The sequence below is a fragment of the Eretmochelys imbricata genome, chromosome 22, assembly GCF_965152235.1.
Source record: "Eretmochelys imbricata isolate rEreImb1 chromosome 22, rEreImb1.hap1, whole genome shotgun sequence".
In the NCBI taxonomy this organism is placed as follows: domain Eukaryota; kingdom Metazoa; phylum Chordata; order Testudines; family Cheloniidae; genus Eretmochelys; species Eretmochelys imbricata.
This window is the reverse complement of record NC_135593.1, coordinates 1,174,611-1,192,629: the sequence shown is the minus strand read 5'-3', so window position 1 is coordinate 1,192,629 and position 18,019 is coordinate 1,174,611. Positions and strand designations below refer to the sequence as shown.

General features: G+C 50.9%; 3 non-coding genes across 3 annotated transcripts; 1 reads left to right on the top strand and 2 right to left on the bottom strand.

Moving 5' to 3' along the window:
• Positions 1 to 8,099: 8,099 nt before the first annotated feature.
• LOC144278627 (U2 spliceosomal RNA) lies at positions 8,100 to 8,293 on the bottom strand. Its single transcript, XR_013348622.1, has one exon. It is a non-coding gene; the product is annotated as a U2 spliceosomal RNA (small nuclear RNA).
• A 6,204-nt stretch (positions 8,294 to 14,497) lies between these two features.
• TRNAQ-CUG (transfer RNA glutamine (anticodon CUG)) lies at positions 14,498 to 14,569 on the top strand. Its single transcript has one exon. It is a non-coding gene; the product is annotated as a tRNA-Gln (tRNA).
• Positions 14,570 to 16,699: 2,130 nt separating this feature from the next.
• On the bottom strand, positions 16,700 to 16,781 carry TRNAL-CAA (transfer RNA leucine (anticodon CAA)). Its single transcript has one exon. It is a non-coding gene; the product is annotated as a tRNA-Leu (tRNA).
• Positions 16,782 to 18,019: the final 1,238 nt, after the last annotated feature.

Sequence of the window (18,019 nt, the reverse complement as noted above, 5' to 3'; positions counted from 1 at the left end):
TATTTCCCCATCTGGTTTGGGAACTAGAACCACTGGAGATGCCCATGCACTTCCAGAGGGGCGGATTACACCCATCTGTAACATATCCTGGATCTCCCGTTCTATAGCAGTTTTAGCTTGAGGAGACACCCGGTAAGGTTGGACTTTAATTGGGTGAGCATTACATGTGTCAATGGAGTGGTATGCCCGTTCAGTCAGTCCTGGGGTGACTGAGAACGTCGGCGCGTACCTAGTGCACAGCTCCTCGATCTCCTGTCGCTACATACGTGCAAGGGTCATAGAGAGGTTCACCTCTTCTGCACCACCAGCACTTTTCCCTTCATAGTAGACACCTTCAGGCCACTCAGCATCCTCTCCTCCCTGGGCGGTAAACTGACTAATCTTTACGTCTCTGGAATAAAAGGGCTTTGAGAATTAATATGGTACACCTTAGGCTTTCGGTTGGAGGTGGGGAATCCGATGAGATAATTAACGGCTCCCAGGCGTTCCTGGACAGTGAATGGCCCTTCCCACGATGCTTCCATTTTATGGGTCTGGAGCGCCTTTAAGACCATGACCTGGTCCCCTACTTTGAAGGAACGCTCTCTGGCATGTTTATCATACCAGGCTTTTTGCTCTTTTGAGCATCCTTTAGGTTTTCTTTAGCAAGGGCTAAAGAGGTTCGGAGGGTGTTTTGTAGGTTGGTTACAAAGTCCAGAATGTTAGTTCCTGGAGAAGGTGTAAATCCCTCCCATTGCTGCTTCACCAACTGAAATGGCCCCTTAACCTCACGACCATATACAAGTTCAAATGGGGAAAACTCTAAACTGGGGTGTGGTACAGCTCTGTAGGCAAAGAGCAACTGCTGCAACACTAGGTCTCAATCATTGGAGTGCTCATTTACGAATTTACGTATCATGGCCCCCAAAGTTCCATTAAACTTCTCCACCATGCCATTTGTTTGATGGTGGTAAGGAGTGGCAGCCAAGTGATTTACCCCATGAGCTTCCCAAAGGTTTTCCATAGTTCCTGCCAGGAAATTAGTCCCTGCATCTGTGAGGATGTCGGAGGGCCAACCTACCCTGGCAAAAATGTCTGCTAGTGCCTGGCACACACTTTTAGCCCTGGTGTTGCTTAGAGCTACTGCTTTCGGCTATCGGGTGGCAAAATCCATGAAAGTCAGCATGTACTGGTTTCCTCTGGGTGTCTTTTTCGGAAAAGGACCCAGAATATCCACAGCTACTCACTGAAATGGAACTTCAATGATGGGGAGTGGCTGGAGAGGGGCTTTGACCTGGTCTTGGGGTTTTCCCACTCTTTGGCATACTTCACAAGACCGGACATAGGTGGAAACATCCTTGCCCATTCCCTCACAGTGGAATGACCCCCCCAAATGGTCTTTGGTCCTGTTCACCCCAGCATGGCCACAAGGATGATAGTGGGCTAAGCTCAAGAGCTTGGCCCGGTATTTAGTTGGAACTACCAACTGTCTCTGAGGATGCCAGTGTTCCTGGTGTCCACCAGAAAGAGTTTTGTTGTATTAAAGTCCTTTTTCTACAACAAACCTGGATCAATTAGAAGAGCTGAGAGGTGGTGGGTTGCTCTGTGCCACCGTCCAAGCTCTCTGGAGGCTTCCATCTGCTTCCTGTTCGGTCTGGAACTGTTCCCTTGATGCTGGAGACACCAGTTCCTCATTGGATTATGGATCTATGCTTGGTCCCTCTGGAAGCAAAGTAGGGGATGGGGCTGTTTCCGTTGACTGTGAACCGTTCTCCGCTGGTGCACTATGTTGGGGTTCAGGCTCCAGCTGAGCCTCTTGTGTAGGGTTATGGGCTGCTGCTGGTTCAGGTTCAGTGGGGCCCTCTGGTGTTGGGGTTCCAAGTACTGGATTCAGTGCTGGCAATGGGTCTGGTGCTGGTTGTTCCGCCGGTTCTGGTTCTGGGCTTGGTTCCGTCTGGGTCTCTGGGACTGGATCCACTACTGCTGTTGCAGACATTGGCCTGGGGTCCGGGTCCATCACCTCTGACCGGGTCCTGATAGAAGTTTCCGGAACAGAGCTAGGCCTCACGGCTTGTTTAGCATGGCTGTGGATCACCATTCCCACCCTCTTGGCCTGCTTCACATGATTGGCCAAGTCTTTCCCCAACAACATGGGGATGGGATAATCATCATAGACTGCAAAAGTCCGCATTCCTGACCAGCCCTGGTAGTGGACAGGCAACTTTGCTATAGGCAAATCGAAAGAGTTGTACTTGAAGGGTTGAATCGTCACTTGGATCTCTGGGTTGATTAAATTGGGGTCCACTAAGGAAGCATGGATAGCTGACACTTGTGCTCCTGTGTCCCTCCAGACGGTGACCTTCTTCCCACCCACACTCACAGTTTCCTTCCGCTCCAAGGGTATCTGGGAGGTATCTGGGCCTGCAAATCTCTGTTGTGATTCCGGTGCAATGAACAGTAATCTGTTGGGGTTCTTGGGGCAGTTGGCCTTTACATGCCCCAGCTCATTATATTTAAAACATCATCCAGCTGACGGGTCACTGAAGTGAGGCGGGTTGCTGGAGATTCTGGTGGTGGGACGTTAAGGTGTCTGGAGGGTTCTTTGGGAGGTAGGTGGTGCCTTGGGCGGCCCCCGGTAAGAGGGTGTGGTCTGGGGTTGTCCTTTCTGGTCTCCGCTCCAACTGCAACCAGTTTTCTTCTTCTCTGCCACCTCCACCCATCTGGCTCCAATCTCTCCTGCCTCGATTACTGTCATAAATATAAAGGGAAGGGTAAGCCCCTTTAAAATCCCTCCTGGCCAGAGGAAAAATCCTCTCACCTGTAAAGGGTTAAGAAGCTAAAGGTAACCTCGCTGGCACCTGACCAGAATGACCAATGAGGAGGCAAGAGACTTTCAAAAGCTGGGACGAGGGAAAAAAAACAAAGGGTCTGTGTCTGTCAGTATGATGCTTTTGCCTGGGACAGAACAGGAATGGAGTCTTAGAACTTTCGGTAAGTAATCTAGCTAGGTATGTGTTAGATTATGATTTCTTTAAATGGCTGAGAAAAGAACTGTGCTGAATAGAATGACTATTCCGGTCTGTGTGTCTTTTTTGTAACTTAAGGTTTTGCCGAGAGGGATTCTCTATGTTTTGAATCTAATTACCATGTAAGGTATCTACCATCCTGATTTTACAGAGTTGATTCCTTTACTTCTATTAAAAGTCTTCTTGTAACAAAACTGAATGCTTTTTCATTTTCTAAGATCCAAGGGTTTGGGTCTGTGGTCACCTATGCAAATTGGTGAGGATTTTTACCAAACCTTTCCCAGGAAGTGGGGTGTAAGGGTTGGGAGGATTTTGGGGGGAAAGACGTGTCCAAACTACGTTTCCCAGTAAACCCAGTTAGAGTTTGGTGGTGGCAGTGGATATTCCAAGGGCAAAGGATAAAATTAATTTGTACCTTGGGGAAGTTTTAACCTAAGCTGGTAAAAATAAGCTTAGGAGGTTTTCATGCTGGTCCCCACATCTGTACCCAAGAGTTCAGAGTGGGGGAGGAACCTTGACAATTACAGTTTTGGGCTTCCCATCTAGGATGTATCTTTCTATTTCCTCAGGAACACCCTCTAAGAATTGTTCCATTTGCATTAGGAAGGGCAAATTTACTGGAGATTCAACACTTGCTCCTGATATCCAGGCATCCCAATGTTTCAGAAGGTGGTAGGCATGTTGGGTAAATGACACGTCTGGTTTTCACCTTAGGGCTCTGAACCTCTGACGAGAATGCTCAAGTGTTATCCCCATTCTGACTCTCGCCTTGGATTTAAACAGTTCATACTTGTTCATGTGTTCTTTAGGCATTTCAGCCGCCACCTCAGCTAAGGGTCCACTGAGGTGCGGCCTCAGCTCTACCATGTATTGGTCGGTAGAGATGCTGTACCCAAGGCAGGCGCTTTCGAAGTTTTCTAAGAAGGCCTCAGTATCATCGCCTGCCTTGTAGGTGGGGAACTTTCTGGGATGGGAAGTGGTACTTGGAGAAGGATTGCTAGGGTTTGTTGGTATATTCTGCTGAGCCTTTATCTTCTCCATCTCCTCCACATGCTTCCTCTCTTTTTCCTTCTCCTCCAGTTCTTTGGCCCTTGCTTCCATTTCTTTGTCCCTTACTTCTATAGCTCTCCTGTGTTCAGCCGCTTGGTGTTGTTCTGCCTCTTTCGCTGCCTCCCTTTCTATGTCCTTTGCCTCCATCTCTTTGGCCCTTGCCCTCATTTCCCTATTGTGGGCAGCCCTCCTGTACCTCCTTCTCCAGCTGCGTGAGTTCTATCTGTCTTTCATGTTCCTTTTGTTTTTCAGCAGCCTCTAATCTGGCTAATTCCAGTTTTTGTTGAGCTGTGCAGTCTGTCATCCTAACTTCTCTATTTTTAACTAACTTTACACCTGAGGTTTAGAAATAAAACAAACAAAACTTGGCTTGTAAAATTTTGCTGTGCAGGAATAGGATACCTATTCTCTGATCGTGATTGTCAGCCTACAGAAAAAGACAATTCCCTTTGTCTCTGCTCTGGCCCCAAATCCAAGCAAAAAACCTTCACTACTTGGAAACCTCCTTTCCAGCAGCCCAAACGAAAAAAAATTCTTTTTCAAGTCTGTGCTCCTTGTATTAAAAAAAAATCAAATCCTAAAAAAAAAGAACAAAAACCTTCCACTTTTGTCTCCAGGCAAATGGGTTGAACACCCCCCTATTTACTTTTAGGGGAATAAAACCCTCAGGTTTGTGAAGACTGTGAATTTCCATGCAGGAGTTTAACTACTCTGCCTTCAGGCAAAGAAAACCTGCAATTCACAAAGGTAATTCCCTTTTGTCTCTGCTCTGGCCCCAAAGCAGAGAAAAAAACTAGCTGCTTTCAGATGGACCTCCTTTCCAGCAGCCCGAAAGGAAAAACAATATTTCCTCTTTAAATCTGTTTTTCTGGTTCAAAAAATCTCAAATTGATCTCAAAATGATTTCAGGTTAATCCCACCACTCTGCCACCATGTCAAGGTTCCTTCCCCACTCTGAACTCTAGGGTACAGATGTGGGGACCTGCATGAAAACCTCTTAAGCTTACTTTTCCCAGCTTAGGTTAAAACTTCCCCAAGGTACAAACTATTTTACCCTTGGACTTCCACTGCCACCACCAAACTTTATCTAGGTTCCTGAGAAAATGTAGTTTGGACATGTCTTTCCCACCAAAATCCTCCCAATCCTTGCACCCCACTTCCTGGGGAAGCTTTGGTAAAAATCCTCACCAATTTGCATAGGTAACCACAGACCCAAACCCTTGAATCTTAGAACAATGAAAAAGTATTCACTTTCCTTACAAGAAGACTTTTAATAGAAGTAAAGGAATCATCTCTGTAAAATCAGGATGGTAAATACCTTACAGGGTAATTAGATTCAAAACATAGAGAATCCCTCTCGGCAAAACCTTAAGTTACAAAAAGGACACACAGACAGGAATAGTCATTTTATTCAGCACAGCTATTTTCTCAGCCATTTAAAGAAATCATAATCTAACACATACCTAGCTAGATTACTTACTAAATTCTAAGACTCCATTCCTGTTCTGTCTCCAGCAAAAGCATCATACAGACAGACCCAGACCCTTTGTTTTTCTCCCTCCTCCCAGCTTTTGAAAGTCTCTTGTCTCCTCATTGGTCATTTTGGTCAGGTGCCAGCGAGGTTACCTTTAACTTCTTAACCCTTTACAGGTGAGAGGTTTTTTCCCCTGGCCAGGAGGGATTTTAAAGGGGTTTACCCTTCCCTTTATATTTATGACCAGGGGCATTGCCAGCAAATCGCTGAATGTGATCACTCCCTGCTACTCACTATTGGTGAGGTCACATCTGGAGTCCTGTGTCCAGTTGTGGGCCCCACACTACAAGAAGGATGTGGAAAAATTGGAAGAAGTCCAACTGCAGATGACAAAAATTATTAGGGGGCTGGTGGGGTGCTCACTTTTGCAGTGGGGCAGAAGATTTTACCCCAGCTGATGAGAAGCAGAGAAACACCCAGCTCCCCAGGTGCTATTTAGCCCCCTCAAGCACAGGGACAGCTACACATTTGGAGGAGGGAAACTGCTCTACACACTAGCCCGGGTATCTGTCCATTTACTTTGGCAAAGGCTAGACTGGACGCACCTGGGCTGACGCCCTAGCCTTTGTGACGCCCAAACCCAACTTCTTCCTGGGGGTCTAGTTGAAGCCGGAGCACTGGCCTGAGCAGCCAAGAAGAGGATCCAGCCCTGAAGAAAGCAGGACTTTCAGCAAAAAGGAAAAACTGCACAACCACAAGGGGACTCAAACTCTCAATCAGCTGATCCAATCTCAGATGCCTTATCCATTAGGCCACATGGTGCCATGGGGCCCTCGGGCGATACTCTGGAACTGCTCCCTACGAAGCCAGGCAGGACTCTGGGGAAGTCTCCTTTCTGGGAGCAGACTGTCTGCAGGACACACAGCTCACACAGCTTCCACCTTCCTGGGTCTGACCTCGGAGCATTCAGCATCCTCTGCCCCTCCGTGTGCTTTCCACAGTGAGTCCACCCAGGCGGGGTCCTGGGGAAGCCAGAGGGTCCTGCCCCCCAACTCTGCAGTCAGACTTGACTCTCAGCCAGCCAGTAAAACAGAAGGTTTATTAGACGACAGGAACATGGTCTAACACAGAGCTTGTAGGTGCAGAGAACAGGACCCGTCAGCCAGGTCCATTTTGGGGGACAGTGAGCCAGACAACCATGTCTGTACTTCACTCCGTTTCCCCAGCCAGCGCCAAACTGACTCTCTCCAGCCCCTCCTCCTCTGGGCTTTGTCCTTTTCCCGGGCCAGGAGGTCACCTGATTCCTTTGTTCTCCAACCCTTTAGCTCTCACCTTGCAGGGCAAAGGGCCCCGGCCATCAGTTGCCAGGAAACAGGGTGTCGGCCATTCTCTGTGTCCGGACCCCTGCACACACCTGCCCTCTCGGGCTCTGCAATGATCATACACCCTTATCCCACCACCTAGATACTTAAGAACTGCATAGGGGAAACTGAGGCACCCCCACAATATTCAGAGGAAACATTAAGAACAGTCCCGCTTCATCACACAAGGTCATAGGCAAAAAGCTGCTATAAGCACATCTTTAGAAAAGGCGGACACTGTGTTTCTTGGGTCAGCTACTGAGGGGAGACTCTCTGGGCACAAGAAGTAGAGTTCCCAGTGAGATGTGAGACTTAATTCTATGGAGCCAGGTGCAGGACCTGGGCAGGGAGGCTTAGGCATGGGGAATTTGGGTGCATCGGACAGGCTGGCTGTCTAGGTGTGGAGATTTAGTTGCTCTGAGGAACAGGAGAGAGGAGGAGGAGGAATCCTGCTTAAAGGCAGTGGCTGTGGACAAAAATAGGAGGGGTTCCTGGGACTTTTTTTGCCTCTCTTTTGCCTGCCTGCTCGCTCTTGTGGTAAAAGGGGAAGTTGCTCTTAGCAAGCCTGGCTAGCTCCGTTGGTAGAGCATCAGGCTCTTAATCTGAGGGTCAAAGGTTTCAGCCCCTGTCCGGGAACTCAGCTTTTAAATTCCTTGTGTGCCAGGAGCCAAATGATTCCTGGTGGTGTCCAGACCCACGCAAGATTCCAAGAAGCCATGGCCATTTCCTAAAAGGTTCCTTTCCTTAGCAATCAGGAGAGACCTCCACATCCAGAGGTCTAGAAAGCGCAGTCTCTGGCTGCCAGGAACTGCTGTGGGGCCAGGTGCTGAGAAAGCCCAGAGGGAGAGCGGAAGAGATGGGAGTACAGAGTGCAAGCCAAACCACCCACCACCACACACCTCAAAAAAAAAAAAAATCCCCAACCAACCATCTCCCCAAAAGACCCTCAGTCTGGAAAGCATTTGTCCCTCACACTGTTGAAAAGACTCACAGCAGAAAGAAGGTTCCCAGCTTCTTAAACAATCCTCTAGCAAAACAAAGAACCTCAATTCGCTAAACACTCCCAAGAAATTGTAATAGTTTGTCATAAAGAAAGTAAAGCACTAGAGGGTTCTGATTTTTTTCCAGCCCCTTGAAGAAATCTGCTCTAAAAAAGCCTTGTCACAGTAAAACTCTTTCTGCTTTTCTAACCAGAAGATTCTCCCCAAAAGGAGCTGCACCATTACTAGAGACACTGCAATACCAGGTCAATGAGTGGGGTGGACAGAGCAAGCTCCTAGTCCGTCCCCCTGTTTCAAAAATCAATTTAATAGACAGTCCTCAAATAAAGGACATATCAGCTATTAAACTGAGAAGAACAGATTTAATAATTTTATTAAGATGATGTTAAAATAAAAAGGAAACAGTACAGAGTTTAAGCATAGAAGTTTCTGGTTATCAGGGAATAAGGTACAGATTATCAAGGGGTGCGAAGTTCAGTTTAGGAGCTGGTGGCGTAAGGAATACATAATCTGCAATCTCCCTGATTGGGGGTAAAAGTTTAACCGGTCAAAGTACAGACATTGAGATATGGGGGTATGTTGTCCATATAATGGCTATGTTCAGGAGTGGAGTATAATGAGGGATACGATCATGGGGATGGATTTACCCTCATTTGGTGGGATTTAATGTTCAGTGAGTTCATGGTTCCAGTTCATATGGTCCAATGGAAAAAGTCTCTCAGGCCCTTTCCCATCATGGATGCACGATGTACCGGCTCACACCTTCTGGTACTGTCAGTGGCCAGTGATGTGTTCGATGTAGATGTCCCTGGACCATCGGATGGTGTCCAAGACCATGAGGCACTGCAAGAGCCGTGCGTAGCATCGACCGATCCCACAGGTCTGCAGCACACGGTCTTTGCAGGGGTCCCAAGCGCCCAGGGCTCCGACGATCAGGGCGTCCATCTGCACCTCGTAGCCCTTCGCTCTCAGGGTGTCAGCCGGGGGGTGTAAATTTCCAGCGTCCGAGCTTGGGGTTTGCGGAAGGCCAGGGTCCTGTTCTCAAAGGAGACCGTGATGTCGAGGAGGATGATCTTTTTCTGGGTCTCGTTGGTGACTACCACATCGGGTAACAGCTGGCTGTCAGTGCTGGGGAAGGCACAGTTCACGGCGACCTCCCCCAGACGTGGTGCGATGGCTTTCACTTGGAGGTCCTGGATGGCATTGTGGCGCAGCTGCCAGGCTCTGGAGTGGGGCTTGCAGCTGCACGGGATGTGGAGCAGGGTCTCGTTGGAGTAGCCACACTTCCTGCAACGTTGTCTCTGTTTCCGTGGCGGACGGCTCCGTTGAGCGGGATGCAGTTGAGCCGGGTGCAGTGGATGAATCGTCAGTTGGTGAAACGGGTGAAGCCGCCCCTGGAGAGGAAGTGGTTGCTGGTGTCCTACTTGCTGGTCAGTTCGAAGGCTTTACCCTGGTCTGGTTTATGCTTCAGGGCTTCTATGTACAACGAGTGGATGGCTGCCTTCAGGGTCCTCTCCAGCATGCCCCTGGCGCTCGGGGTGAAGATGGTGTTGTCCTCAGACCTGATCTGCAGCACCAGGACTCCCAGCTCCTGGCGCTCCTCGCACCACTCCCAGCGGCAGCCGATGAGCTTCCCCAGGTGACGCGTGGCATTGTGAGCGCGGGACCACAGTGAAACGATGTTGCGCCCGTCCCATCCGAATTTGCCACTCAGGGAACTGCTCAGGAAGCTGGCAATGTCTTGGTTGGAGTGGGCTCTGCCGATCCGCTTCTTTGTTAAATCTTTGTTGGAGGTCATTTGCTGCGATGTTCCTTACCATGGCGTTGGGACACATCAGCAGACGGAAGGCGCGGGTGATCACTGCAATGTCACACAGGTCGCCCATGCGGGGGACATTGGCACTGCCATGCCCGGTGGTGATGTAGACCAGCTCGTTGCTGCCTCTCTGGGGAAGGAACAGCTGCTTCTTCACCAGCTGCCAGACAATCTTGTCTGCCTTGTTGAGGGGTACCTTCGCTATGGCGGATCCCCTTAGAACGAACAAGATGCAGGGGATCAGGAAGGTGTTCAAGGCGTTTATATTCTGCCACGGTACTAGCAGGGAGGCATCGATATTCAAGGCATAGATACTGGCGGTGTCCTGCAAGATCTCCTGGATGGTGTCCTTGGGTGTCTACCGGACACAGAAACCCGTCGGCGTGCCGAGGTGCCGGTACACCTGCCCCTCTGCCAGGGGGATGATGGGCTCGCCCTGGATCTGGAACCCTGTCTTCTGCACCGAGTCCCTTTTGCTGCCGTCGATGTGGAGAGATGCGCATTTCTTTGCATTGAAGCAGAGCCCCATCCAGTCGGCAGCTCGACTGGTGCCATCTAGCATACGTTGGAGATTCTCTGGGTCATCCGCGGTCAGGAACAGGTCATCTGCGTAAGCCAGGATGCTCACCCTCTCACTGTGGAGGTTGAATCCATCTGCACCATTGGAGATCACTCACAGCAACTGCTCCATGGTGAGGTGAAAGATGATGGGGCTGAGGGGACAGCCCTGCTTAACTCCGCTACAGATTGGGATCTCGGCGGTCTCCCCTTCGACTGAACGAATGGTGGTGCTGCATCCCTCGTACACCTCTCGGATCACACAGAGGAAGATCTCTGGCATCCCAAACTCCTGGAGCATGGCAAAGATGTGGTGGTGGGGCATGGACCCAAAGTCGTTAGCCAGGTCGAGCCATGCTACCATGCACTGCCTCCGCACCCTTCTGGCCGTTTCGATAATGGTTTCGAGGACAAAGTTGTGTTCATAGCAGCCCTCGCAGGACATGAAGCTTTTCTGGGTGCAGCTGATGGCTCCCACACTCACCGACCACTCCGTGATCCTCGACGCCAGGCAGCTGGCATAGAGCTTGTACATCATGGAGCAGAGGGAGATGGACCTCCAGTTGCTGGGGTCATCCCGCTCACCCTTCTTTCACACAAGAACCGTCATGGCCTTCTTGCAGGAGCTGGGAGTCCGGCAGAATTGCTTGCACTGGTTGAAGAGCATGGGAAGGACCAGGCAGCTGGGATCTCACTTTTTCAGGAGGCTGTAGCGGATGCCGTCTTTCCCAGGAGCTGTGTTTTTTGTTTTTGAGAGTCTGGCCATCACTTCCCTGGGCGTAAGGTCAGTTTCCAGGACACCTGCTTCGTCGACACGGGGCAGGGGACGGAGGGACTCTGGGCGCTGAGCGTCATTCTGGGCTGTGCGGTCGAATACATCCTTGAAGTAGCTGTAGAGACACTCAGATGGGATCGTGCAGTAGGGCGAGGGCCTGTCGAGGATCTCCCTCATGGCTTTGGAGCGGTTTGCTCAGTACAGCTTTTGGATCCTTGAAGCCACTGCTGGATCGTAGCGGCGGCTGGCGTCTCTGCTTCTGGCTCCCCTGGTGGTGGTGTTCTGGTTTGGAGCAGGCGTTCTGTGGGCAGGCAGGGCATTCTCCTGTTGGACCTTCTCCTGGGAGTGGTTTCCGCAGACAGTTCTTGGGTGAGCCTGTCTACGAGGAGGTCGAAGTCGTCAAAGGAAGCTGTCGCTTGTAGCTCCTCGGTCCATGGCAGCCCTCACCATCGGCTGCTGGCCCTCATGTTCCTCGACCACGTCTGGTGCAGGCTCAAAGCCTGCATGGTCAGCCTGCCGTCTATCTCGTGAGTCAGGGTTCCCTTCGGTTGGGTCCTGGGGCAGGATCTCTGATGGGATGCTGGCGTTGCTCGTGGTCGGAGAGATGCGGTCCGGCTCAGGGGTTGCTGGGACCCCGCTGGTCCTTCTAGGAGTGGCTGCTGTCTGGGCGGTTGCTCCTGGAGTGTGAGATCTGCCGTAGGCAGCATCCCGCAGAATGGACTCGGGGGCCTTGCTGGACTGTCTGGCGATGAGGGCCCGGTGCTTTCCTGTGGCTGCGGGGCTGGTTCCTCCAGTAACGTCTGGAGCTTGCAGGGCAGTCTGAGGCTAGGCAATTGCTCCTCCGGCGGTTGGAGTTTGCAGGGCGGTCTGAGGGGTGGCACTGACTCCCCTGGCTGCTGGAGTTCGCCGGGTGGTCCGAGGAGCGGCTCTGGCTCCTCCGGCAGTTGGAGTTCGCGGGGCGGTCTGAGGTGCGGCGCTGGCTCCTCTGGCGATAGGATCTCGAGCAGCACCCCCATCCCCTTCTCCTGCACCCCCTCCCCCTGCCCCAGTCCAGAGCCTCCACCCAGGACCCAAACTCCACCCCAGAGCCTGCACCACAGACCCCCTCTCCCTCCCAAACTCCCTCCCAGAGCCCAACCTCTCACCCCTTCTGCACCCAAACTCCCTCCCAGAGCCTGCACCCCAATCCCCTTCCCCAGACCTGTGCTCCCACCAAAACTCTATACCAGAGCCTTAGGCAGCTAGGGGGCAGATTTTTTTGGGGGGTGGGGTTTTAGGGAGTGGGTTATGGGCGGCACGAGTGACATTATTGGCCAACTGGGAGACTTTGAGGATTGACACTGGCCCTAAGGTACATTGAGTTTGAGACCCTGCTTTAAGGGGTTGGAGAAATGCTGGGGAAATGGAAGGGCACAGAGCTGGGGAGCAGTGTGTGCTCCAAGGAAAGTTGTTGTTGTGCTCTGGTGACACGGGGCTGGTGTGGAGATTTTGTAAGCTGTGGTGTTTGTACACAGATAAAGTTTACTAACCCCCGGGTTCAATACTGTTCCTGCTCTGGGCTATACAGGGCAGTCTTTGCTGAGAGTGTAGCTCACTGGTTGAATAGTTGCCTGCAGGGCAATGGGTTCCTAGTTCAAATCCAAGTGCTACCCTTTAAAAACATTTTCGAATGAAAATTGATTTCCAGACCCATCTCCAGTGTGTTCAGGAGTCCGCTGAATGGGGATGCTTGAAATGAATGTAAACACTCAGCATTTGCCTGGCGAATGTAGAAAACCCAGCAGAGCAGTCCAGCAGCTGAAATCTGCTCCAGTCCTCGCGTCTCCAAGAGGGACACTCTGTATTTGGGGCATGTGCGACGCCTCTGGGACGATGACAGGTGAAAAAATGCTGGATTCAATGACAGCTGAGACCACAGGAGGGTAAGGTGAATGGCAGCACCGCTCAGGGTCATAACACTCAGACCCGGGGCTTCACTGTCAATACCCCTGTGTTTGCCCTCATTTATATCCTAAGAAACACACCCTTCCCCCTCCCACACACACTGTCATACCCAACCTTTTCCCCTGGAGCCCACCCCAACCCGGCCCTACCCCTCTCCCACACACACACGCTATGGGACACAGCCTCTCTGTGACTCACCCAGGTCAGGACTTACCTCTGCATCGCCCCAACAGGGGAGCAGAGAGCCTGAAGGGCCACAGGAGACAGATAGAGATCGGCTGGAATAGAAAAGATTTCAATTTGCTTTTTCAGGGTCTCGTTAACCTCACCCAGGAGAAGTTCCAGCATCAGGTGGGCTCAAAGCACCAACCTTCCCCTCAGCAGCAGAAGGTGGGAACCAGCTCGATCAGATAGAAGGAGGCTCCCCACTTATGTTGCTGCCGTCCTGCAGCCTTTCCTATGGATTTGTTTGAGTAATGCAACCCCCGCCAACCCATCCATCCAAGGACTAAAGAGACAAGCCCCTAACTGTGGGCTCCAGTGGTTCAGTGGGTTAGTGCACAGGACTTATAAAGCAATGCTGCGGTTGTGAGTTCAAACCCCAGCTGAAGCTCTGATTTTCTGTAAGCAGATGGCTTCTGCCAATCATTTTGCTCTGCGGAAAATACAATTCCAGCCCTGCAGACACCGAGGTCCCTTCCTTCACTGAGCGCAGGGCAGATTCACACATCTACAAGGCTTCGTTCTCCACCAGCCGCCTGTGTCAGGAGGGGTCAAGCAGAACCCAGAGCACTACCCATCCTGTGATTCTTCACTCTCTGACTCCCCTTCGATCTTTGCTCCCCAAATCACTTGTGTGCACACCCTCCTGGCTGTGAGCCTCAAACCCTGCCTGACTTCTGTATGTTGGTCTGTTTTGTGTCTGTCGTGTTGATGTGCATGTGGGTCCTGGGTGGTTTCTGTGGATGCCTTGCCCAGTTTTGTGTGCGTGTGTGTATGATTTTTGCATGCATATTGGTTTTTGCTTAATATTCTTTTTGTGTGTGGTTTTTGTGTTTTGTTTTTTTGGTGTGGATTTGTTCTTTGTATGTTTTGAGTGGCTTTCCCTTATGTGTGTATGGCTCTGTGTGTGTGTGTGTGTGGTTTTTGTTTATGTCTGTGTGGGCCTGTGCAGTGTGTGATTTTCTCTTTCTCTCTGTGTATTTGTCTCTCTGTTTGTATCTTCATGTGTAAATTCACTGTAACTTTTCAAAATATCCACAGCTTTGCCAATTTTCACCAGGAATTTTTCTCCAGCAACCAATTCTCACTTGTTCCCTACCACTTGGTGACCATTGCCCCAGGGCACTGTCACTCTCAGGGTCCTGATTTCCCATTGACCCTTCCCCCTTCTATTGGGACTGGGAACCAGCCAACCAAAAAACCCCACAGAGTTTTAGTAAAGGGCCAACAGTCCCCTTACACAAGCCAGCCCTGTGAGGGTCACGGATGGACATAGAAAGCAGCAGAAACCGGTCCCATGGTGTAATGGTCAGCACTCAGGACTCTGAATCCTGCAATCTGAGTTCAAATCTCAGTGGGACCTCGTGGTAAATCCCTGGAGCTCAAAGTACTCCTGTCTCTGACTGTACAAGAGCAAGTTGTTTACCTTCTACTGGGTGACTCGTGGCCACTGGAGCCAGGTCTTTGGGTGGGATGGCTGCAATTGGTAGGGGCCCTAGAACTGGCTACTGATGCCTGCAGTCCTGTGGTTTGACCTGGTGGTTGGGATTCTCGCTGCTTCACCTGATGCCCACAAATTTGGCCCTTGTGCTTGCTGTCACGCTTTTCAACTTTCCCACATGGCGCTTGAAGAAAGGAGTGCCAGGGCCAGGCTTCATAGTCAGGGCCAGAAAGGAGGGAGTAAGAGTCCCAGGATGGAGCCCAGCACACCTCTCCTCCTCTGGGCACCTAGAGCAGAGGTGCCTGGTGCTGACAGCTCCAAGGGAAGGTTTATAAGCCATAGAGCAACTGAGGGCAGGGCAAGAGGAGGGGAGGACCAATCCTATGCATGGCCAGCAGACAGGCATATGACACCTGGCCGCCAGCCTGCTCCCTGCTGTGCCAAACACCCACTGAAGGCCACCCAGAGATCAGCATGTGGGGCGGCTGCTGATTCTCAGCGGCCCGCATCAGAAGATGATAGGAAAGCAGAGCCACCCCCTGGTGGTGCCTCTGACAGTTCCCACTCCAGGTGCTCACTTTTGCAGTGGGGCAGGAGATTTTACCCCAAGAGGCTTTTCCCTAGCTGGCAAGAAGCAGAGAAACACCCAGCTCCAAAGGCGCTATTTAGCCCCCTCAGGCACAGGGACAGCCGCCCATTTGGAGGAGGGAAACTGCTCTACACGCTAGCCTGGGCAGCTGCCCGTTTACTTTGGCAAGTCAGGAATGGCAAAGGCTAGACTGGACGCACCTGGGGCCCATGCCCTAGCCTTTGTAGCTCCCAAACCCAACTCCTTCCCGGGGGTCAAGCTGAAGCCAGAGCATTGGCCTGAGCAGCCAAGAAGAGGATCCAGCCCTGAAGAAAGCAGGACTTTCAGCACAAAGGGAAAACTGCACAAGCCAAACCACAAAGGGACTCGTCCCCTCAATCACCTGATCTGAAGTCAGATGCCTTATCCATTAGGCCACGTGTTCACACAAGAAAAGCCTCTCCAAGCACTTCTTTGGAAAAGGTGGACACAGTGTTTCTCAGGTCAGCTACTGAGGGGGGCAGAGACTCTGGGCACAAGAAGTCAAGTTCCCAGTGAGACGTGAGACTTAATTCTATGGAGCCAGGTGCAGGACTTTGGCAGGGAGGCTTAGGCATGGGGGATTGGGGTGCAGCAGGTGGGCCGGCTGTCTAGGTGCAAATTTATTGACCCTGAGGTGCAGGAGGGAGGAAGAGGAGGCGGAATCGGCAGTGGGCGTGGAGAAAAAGAGGTCGGGGAGAGGCTCTCAGGAAGCCTGGCCAGCTCAGTCCATAGAGCATCAGGCTCTTAATGGGAGGGGCCAGGGTTCAAGGCCCTGTCCAGGCACTCAGCTCTTCTGTGCTAGGAGCCAAATCATTCCTGGTAGTGTCCAGAGCCATGTGTGGGAAAGGGAGGCTGAGACTTGTGCACCCTGCTCTGTGGCAGGGATCCTGGTAGCTCAGGCTCCGGGAAGTCTTCTGTACTCAGAGGTGCTGACATTGAGACTTCCTGGGGCTTGCTTGACCTCTGCCCCAAACCCCCACCCTGTCCTATTTCTTCCTCCTGCACACTGGATCACTGGCAGGTGGGAGGTGCTGAAGAGGAGGAGCTTGTGGGCCAGGCTGCTCACAGGTGGGAGGTGCTGTGGGGAGCTGGCTGCCAGTGGGCGCTGAGCAGCTCTTGTTTTGTTTCCATTGGTGCTGCAGCCCCATAGCACCCATGGAGTCGGCGCCTCTGGCTGCACTGACGGCTCCCTGCACACTCTAGAGAGAGGAACAGAACCAGGGTTATGGCTGATCTATGGGGCAGGGGGCATTAGGTGAGTGGCAGAGGCTTCAGGTGCTGAGAGTTTGTCTGACGCCTCAGGGACACAGTGTAAGGTGGTGTCCCAGGGATCTCTATGAAAGGAGCAGAACAGGATTTTCTTGGAGTGGGGACAGAATTCAGAGGGTCTCAGGGGTTGTAGAGAGTATTCCCGGGTTAGAGACTGGCTAAAAGACAGGCCTCGCTGTGAGCAAGATTCAAACCTGCACAGGGGAACCCTTTTGGATTTTGACTCCAATGCCTTCACCACTCGGCCATCGCAGCTGCGAGCACACTAGTGCTTCAATGCCACAGAAACTGCTAAATAATCACAGTGCCCAGGCTTGAAAAGAAAAGGAGGACTTGTGGCACCTTAGGGACTAACAAATTTATTAGAACATAAGCTTTTGTGAGCTACAGCTCACTTCATCGGATGCATGCAGTGGAAACAATAGTAGGGAGATTTACATACACAGAGAACATGAAACAATGGGTGATACCATACACACTGTAAGGAGAGTGATCAGGAAAGGTGAACTATTACCAGCAGGAGAGCGGGGGGGGGGGGGCGCGGGGTACCTTTTGTGGTGATAATCAAGGTGGGCCATTTCCAGCACTTTACAAGAACAGTAGGAGGGGAAATAAACAAGGAGAAATAGTTTTACTTTGTGTAATGACACATCCACTCCCAGTCTTTATTCAAGCCTAAGTTAGCTGTATCCAGTTTGCAAATTAATTCCAATTCAGCAGGGTCATAAATATAAAGGGAAGGGTAAACACCTTTAAAATCCCTCCTGGCCAGAGGAAAAACCCTTTCACTTGTAAAGGGTTAAGAAGCTAGGATAACCTCGCTGGCACCTGACCAGAATGACCAATGAGGAGACAAGATACTTTCAAAGCTGGAGGGGCGGGGGAAACAAAGGGTCTGGGTCTGTCTGTGTGATGCTTTTGCCAGGGACAGAACAGGAATGGAGTCTTAGAACTTAGTAAGTAATCTAGCTAGATATGCGTTAGATTCCGATTTCTCTAAATGGCTGAGAAAATAAGTTGTGCTGAATGGAATGGATATTCCTGGTTTTGTGTTTTTTGTAACTTAAGGTGTTGCCAAGAGGGTTTTGAATCTAATTACCCTGTAAGGAATTTGCCATCCTGATTTTACAGAGGTGATCCTTTTTTACTTTTTCTTCTATTAAAATTCTTCTTTTAAGAAACTGAATGCTTTTTCATTATTCTTAAGATTCAAGGGTTTGAGCCTGTGGTCACCTATGCAAATTGGTGAGGATTTTTATCAAACCTTCCCCAGGAAAGGGCAGTTAAGATTTGGGAGGATTTTGGGGAGAAAGACGTTTCCAAACGAACTCTTTCCCAATAACCGGTGTTAGACGTTTGGTGGTGGCAGCGAAAGTCCAAGGGCAAAAGGCAAAATAGTTTATACCTTGGGGAAGTTTTAACCTAAGCTGGTAAAAGTAAGCTTAGGAGGTTTTCATGCAGGTCCCCACATCTGTACCCTAGCATTCAGAGTG